A 7,067-nucleotide genomic window follows, 5' to 3' on the forward strand; every position below is an offset into this window, starting at 1 on the left:
AGAAGAGAAATCCACAAGTAACCAGTAACCCAGGAGTACTGTATGTGGCCCATCTCATCTGATCTTGGAGGCCAAACAGAATCGTGCCTGATTAGTACCTGTATGGGAGACTACCTGGGAACACAGGGTGCTGGATGTAGGCAATTGGCCACAAACCCAGCAACTGGATTGATTTTTGAAACTCACCTATGATTTCTTCCAAGGAAGAAATACATTTGGTTCATAAGCAAAAGTGTGAGCAATTATCAAAGTAATTAGTGTACAGGCCTGATCTGGGATCTTGTGTCAGCTGTCTATTTCAGACGTCCTGGTCTGGTAGTGTTGGTCTTAGTTAGTGGAAGTTGGGTGTCAGAAAAAGGAGCTGCAGTTCAGGAAAGGAGACCTGATATGGCTCCTTCCAATGTCTGTACAGAGTTCTTTATCTGATATGTTTTCCAGTTTGCATAATCTCCTATCTGCAGGTCATGAGGCATCTGATATTCATCCAAAGATAGATTGCTGTGATAAGCTTTAGAAACAAACTTAGACTATCCTTTTAATAATTCAATTAAACTTTACAACAATGTAACGTAGTAACAAGGAGCCAACTGGGAAGTGAGTCTTAGGCAGTAAATACAAGAAACCTCAAAGACAGCAACAGTAGAACTTAATGTCCACTGAAACGTTCACTTTTTTATCTCTAAAATACCCTAATTTCTACCAAATATGGCCAAATTAAGACTAATTTGTGGACTTCCCTGATGGCACAGTGGTTAAGAATCCACCTGCCAATGCAGAGGACGTAGGTTCAAGCCCTGGTCTGGGAAGATCCCATGTACCGCAGAGCAACTAAGCCCGTGCACCACAACTACTGAGCCTATGATCTCTAGAGCCCACGAGCCACAACTACTGAGCCCATGCGCCACAACTACTGAAGCCCCCGTGCCTAGAGCCCATGCTCTGCAACAACAGAAGCCACCACTATGAGAAGCCCGTGCACTACAAATAGTAGCCCTCGCTCGCCGCAACTAGGGAAAACACGCGTGCAGCAACGAAGACCCAACACAGCCATAAATAAATAAATAAGTAAATGAAAGTACATTTGTTAAAATCTTTAGGGGTTTCCCTGGTGGCGCAGTGGTTGGGATGCGGGGGACGCGGGTTCGTGCCCCGGTCCGGGAAGATCCCGCGTGCCGTGGAGCGGCTGGGCCCGTGGGCTATGGCCGCTGGGCCTGTGCGTCCGGAGCCTGTGCTCCGCAATGGGAGAGGCCGCGGCGGTGGGAGGCCCGCATATCGCAAAAAAAAAAAAAAAAAAGACTAATTTGTTTGAAAAATATTCCTGACTTCAATAAACTTGGTCTGATTATTTACATAAGTTGATCCTACAGGCTCTTTTATATTGGCTGCACTGCATGAAAAGACACTCACCATCACTAATTATTAGAGAAATGTAAATCAAAGCAACAATGAGGTACCACCTCACACCAGTCAGAATGGCCATCATTAAAAAGTCTACAAATAAGAAATGCAGGAGAGAGTGTGGAGAAAAGGGAACCTTCTTACACTGTTGGTGGCAATGTAAATTGGTGCAGCCACTATGGAAATTAGTATAGAGGTTCCTCAAGAAACTAAAAATAAAGTTGCCATACGATCCAGCAATTCCACTCCTGGGCATATACCCAGACAAAACTATAATTCAAAAAGATACATGCGCGGGTGGGGCGGGGCCGAGGGCGGGGCAACTGAGGCGCTGCGTCACTCGGTGCAGTCGATGGTGCATGTGGGGGGTGGGGCGGGGGATTGCCTGGCCGCGTCCCCAGGGTCACGTGGTGTGCAGCACGCAGAGTCCTTCAGTCGGTTGGACCCGGAGCGGAGCAGCCGGAGCGGGGCTGTGAGTAGAATAAAGGCAGCCTCCATTGATGACTGAAAATGACAAAGCATCCACCTAACAGACGAGGAATCAGCTTTGAAGTGGGAGGCCAGTTGGAAGCCTGGGACCAATTAAAAAACTGGTATCCAGCTCACATAGAAGATATTGATTATGAAGAAGGAAAAGTACTCATCCATTTCAAGCGTTGGAACCATCATTCTGATGAATGGTTCTGCTGGGAAAGTCCTTATTTACGCCCTTTAGAGAAAATACAGCTGAGGAAAGCAGGCTTACATGAAGAGGAAAGATCATCTGAATTTCAAATAAATGAGCAGGTCCTTGCTTGCTGGTCTGATTGTCGTTTTTACCCAGCCAAAATCACTGCTGTTAACAAGGATGGACAATTTTTATTAAAATGGTGACTGACCTCACTTAATATGGGGAAAATCAAGTCAAACTCATAGAAGAAAAAGCTACAAGGATATACTGTACAGCACAGGTACCTACACTGTGAAATTTTATGATGGAGTAGTTCAGACTGTCAAACATATTCATGTCAAAGCTTTTTCGAAAGATCAGAATATTGTGGGTAATGCTAGGCCTAAAGAAACAGAACATAAAAAGTCTTTCATCATCTCCTGATAAAAGACAGAAGTTTAAAGAGCAGAGAAAAGCCACAGCCAATGTGAAGAAAGACAAAGAGGACAAAGCCTTAAAGACAGAAAAGAGACCCAAACAACCTGATAAAGAAGGAAAGTTAATCTGTTCTGAAAAGGGGAAGGTGTCAGAGGAGCCTTCTCAAGAACAAGAAGGAAGATAAGGAGAACATTTCAGAAAATGACAGAGAGTATTCTGGAGATGCTCAAGTGGATAAGAAACCTGAAAATGATATTGTGAAGAGTCCATAAGAAAACTTGAGAGAGCCAAAAAGAAAGCGAGGCAGACTCCCTTCCATAGCTCCTACTGCTGTGGATTCAAACTCTCAAACTTTGCAACCAATAACATTGGAATTGAGAAGACGGAAGATATCAAAAAGAAGTGAAGTCCCATTAAAACGTCCTCGGCTTGACAAAAATTCATCCCAGGAAAAGTAAAAAAACTACTCGGAAAACACTGACAAAGACCTATCAAGGAGACGGTCCTCCAGGCTGTCCACTAATGGGACCCACGAGATCCTAGATCCTGACTTGGTTGTATCAGATTTGGTTAATACGGTTACTACTGATCCTTTGCAAAACACATCATCTGGTACCAAGGAGTCTGAAGAAGAAGAAGCCGGGAACATCCTGATCTGCAGCTGTGGTGTCAGCCTTGGAAACAGCATCTGGCGGAGGGGAGATCTCATTCCAAACACATCCATGTCACTGAAGCCAAGAGCAGGGAGGAAGCCCCAAGCTATAGAACTTTGAACGAGGCGGTGGAGAAGCCTCTGCCCCTGCCCTTGCAGAAGCCCCGCACCTACTACCCTGCTGTGGAACAGAAGCTGGTGGTGGAGACCCGGTGCTCTGCCCTTGACGATGCAGTCAACCCCCTCCACGAGAATGGTGACGATTCCCACTCTCCGCGCCTGCGCTGGCCTCTAGAACAAGACAGGAGCAGAGGGGACAGTGACCCCAAACCCAGCTCCCCAAAGGTGAGGGAATATGTCTCCAGAAAGGTCCTACCTGAGGAAGACCCCGCTCGGAAGCTGCTGGACAGAGGCGGAGAGGGGTTGCTGAGCTCCCAGCACCAGTGGCAGTTTAACCTGCTGACGCATGTGGAGTCTCTTCAGGATGAAGTTATGCATAGGATGGACTCCATTGAGAAGGAGCTGGACGTGTTGGAGAGCTGGCTGGACTACACTGGGGAGCTGGAGCCCCCGGAGCCTCTGGCCAGCCTTCCGCAGCTCAAGCATTGCATCAAGCAGCTGCTGATGGACCTGGGCAAGGTGCAACAGATCGCACTCTGTTGCTCAACATGAAACTGGGCACCCCCACACTAATGGGGGAACAATCCTGGGGCACCTGCAGGAGGAGCTTCACGTATTTAAATAAATAAACCTAGCATGCCAAATGCACGTGACACTGACTGACTTCAGGGATCTGGGCAGGGGTGTGATGGACTTGGACAAAGAGGCCGTTTTGGCTGCTGGAAGGGAGGGCACTCTGATCTTGAAGCCTACCAAGAAGGTAGCAAATAGACTCTTGGAATTCCCTTCTTCTGTGCACATTGTTGAATGGAGAGTGAGTCTTTTTGCACAAACTTCACTTGAAATCGTGCCACTGATGATAAATGGAATGAGAGCCAAAAATGTTTAGTCGGAAACAGTTGTAAATTCAACTTGCAGCTTATTTAATTGACTTTTCTGTCAGGTTGGGGCACATGCCAAGCCTTCTGGTTTTCTGCCTGGCATGGATTTAGGCAGCAGGCATCATTTTCATTTTTCCAGCTTCGTGGGAAAGTCGTGACTTCACCATTCTGTGGAGGTTGGGAAGGAGCAGAGGCCTTGGCCACCCTGCCTTCTTAGAACTCTTCATTTTCTCACTACCTCTGTTGCATGACTTCATGGTACCGGGGACAAGTTTTGTATGCTTTCACCCCAGAATTGGCTGGGTTGTGTCTTTTGTAGCAGAACCCATACAGCCCGTGGAAGAAATAGAATCTCACTGTAATAAGAATCTAGGAGGAACTCCAAACTGAAGCAGGCAGGGTCTGGAACCCAAAGGACAGCACTTTCTACCCATTTCTTGACAGCTTACCAGTTCTATTTAATGTCCAACAAATGGTTCCCCCAAATTTGAACTCTCACTGTAAATATTTGTTACAAAGAATGTGGTTTGGGGAATTACCTTACTTTGTATTGTTGTAAACAAACCAGATTCTACATCTGCTGCCGCTTTTCTCCTTCCCCGAAGGGTATATGTTCAGTAGTTGGCATTTTCAGAATTGTTTTAATATACTTTAACACTTTAAATTTCCTGTTCGTATTATTTTGTGAGATCAAGGTGATTATGCTGCTTAAGGTCCAGGTACAGTTTGTACCTTTTGAGACAATATTTGTTACTCTTCCAGATTACGGTTCCACATGTAATTGTTTTGTTTTTCCTTACTAGGCAAAGTTAAAGAAAATGTTCCATGCTTTGAGGAGTGACCCGTTTTACCATTTAGTTTTCCTATCACTAAAGGCAAAAATCAAAGCACATCTATCCATTAACACTCACAAGTTAATTATGGGTTTATGAATCTGTAATGTTATATGCTGCAAATATTTACTATGTAAATGTGAAGTAGCCAATATCTCAATAAGCAATGAGAGTATCTCCGGTGACCTTTGGGATGGTTAGGCTTTAAGGTACAGGTCATTGCGGTCACAAAGCCCTCTGTACCAAGATCTGTTTCAGGGCATGCTTTGTCTAGTAATTTAACTCACCATTTGATATAAAATGAATTTAGGACAAGTTAACCTGCTGTAGCTCATCCATCAGAGGGAATACATGTGGCTATGACATCTGTAATAAAGCTGACACAATTCCTCTGTAAGAGGTTGTTTCCCATTGCTAATATTGGTGTTTCTGGTGTGGGAAGAAACGCTCAAGGAGTATGCATGGCATCTATGTTTAGCATAATTTATCAGACGGCCACATTATAAGAACTGTGTGAAGCTTGTCTGAAAGGGGAAGAAACAGGATGATTTTCTGTAGCCACAACTGTGAGGTACGGTGACTTATTAGATTACTGATTTTTCTTTCCTGAAAACACATTTGAGCATAACTTCTGGGGAAGCTGTAACTTTAAGGGAGTCAATCTCATGTCTTTTTCAAGATGAAAGAAGAAACTGAGTTACCCTAATTTTGCCAAGTGGCCATTATTGAGTTTACTGTATGCTTTTTGTAAAGGAAATAATCCCATTTCACTCATTGTGACCTTTATCCTTAGGGAAGCAGGGGGTGACTCCAAGTTCTGATAACTCCCGTGTGCTTCCCTAATTTAAAGCTATGTTGAGGGGCTCCATCCCCAATTCCTGGGTCAAGTTGAATTAACCCCAGGCTGGAGCACTGGAAACTGTTATTTGCAAATATTACTGTTAATTAATGTTACCATTTAGAAATATGTACACTACCTAAGTTTTCTTTTGAGAAAAACTATCCACCTATTAAAAAAATTGCCTTGGGCTTCCCTGGTGGCGCAGTGGTTGAGAGTTCGCCTGCCAATGCAGGGGACACAGGTTCGTGCCCCGGTCCAGGAAGATCCCACATGCCGCAGAGCGGCTGGGCCCGTGAGCCATGGCCGCTGAGCCTGCGCATCCGGAGCCTGTGCTCTGCAACGGGAGAGGCCACAACAGTGAGAGGCCCGCGTACCGCAAAAAAAAAAAAATTACCTTGACAAAAGAAAGAAAAAAAAAGATACATGCACCCCTATGTTCATAGCAGCACTATTCACAATAGCCAAGACATGGAAACAACCTAAATGTCCATCGACAGATTAATGGATAAAGAAAATGTGGTATATATATATATATATATATATATATATATATATATATACACACATACATACAATGGAATATTACTCAGCCATAAAAAAGAATGAAATAATGCCATTTGCAGCAACATAGATGGACCTAGAGATTATCATACTAAGCGAAGTAAGTCAGAAAGAGAAAGACAAATAACGCATGATATCATTTATATGTGGAATCTAAAATATGACACAAATGAACATATGTACAAAACAAAACAAACAAAAAGAAGATTCACAGATATAGAGAACAGACCTGTGGTTGCCAAGGGGAAGAGGAGAGAAAGGATTGGGAGTTTGGGATTAGCAGCTGTAAACTATTATATATAGGATGGATAAACAACAAGGTCCTGCTGTATAGCACAGGGAACTATATTCAATATCCTGTGATAAACCAAAAAGGAAAAGAATATGAAAATAAATATATGTGTGTGTGTGTGTGTGTGTGTGTGTGTGTAAACTGAGTCACTTTGCTATATGGCAGAAATTAAACATGACACTGTAAATCAACTATACTTCAATATAATAAAAAAAAATTGGCTGTGCTGGACCTTTTTATAAGGAATCTCAAATTGCAGTTTTAAAGAAAGAGAGAGACAAATACTGTATGCTAACACATATATGGAATTTAATTTTAAAAAATGTCATGAAGAACCTAGGGGTAAAACAAGAATAAAGACACAGACCTACTAGAGAATGGACTTGAAGATATGGGGAGGGG

General features: G+C 43.6%; 1 pseudogene; it reads left to right on the forward strand.

The window, feature by feature from the left end:
* The first annotated feature begins 1,848 nt into the window (after positions 1–1,848).
* LOC115844668 (PHD finger protein 20-like) lies at positions 1,849–3,809 on the forward strand (annotated as a pseudogene).
* Positions 3,810–7,067: the final 3,258 nt, after the last annotated feature.

The sequence above is a fragment of the Globicephala melas genome, chromosome 8, assembly GCF_963455315.2.
Source record: "Globicephala melas chromosome 8, mGloMel1.2, whole genome shotgun sequence".
Lineage (NCBI taxonomy): Eukaryota > Metazoa > Chordata > Mammalia > Artiodactyla > Delphinidae > Globicephala > Globicephala melas.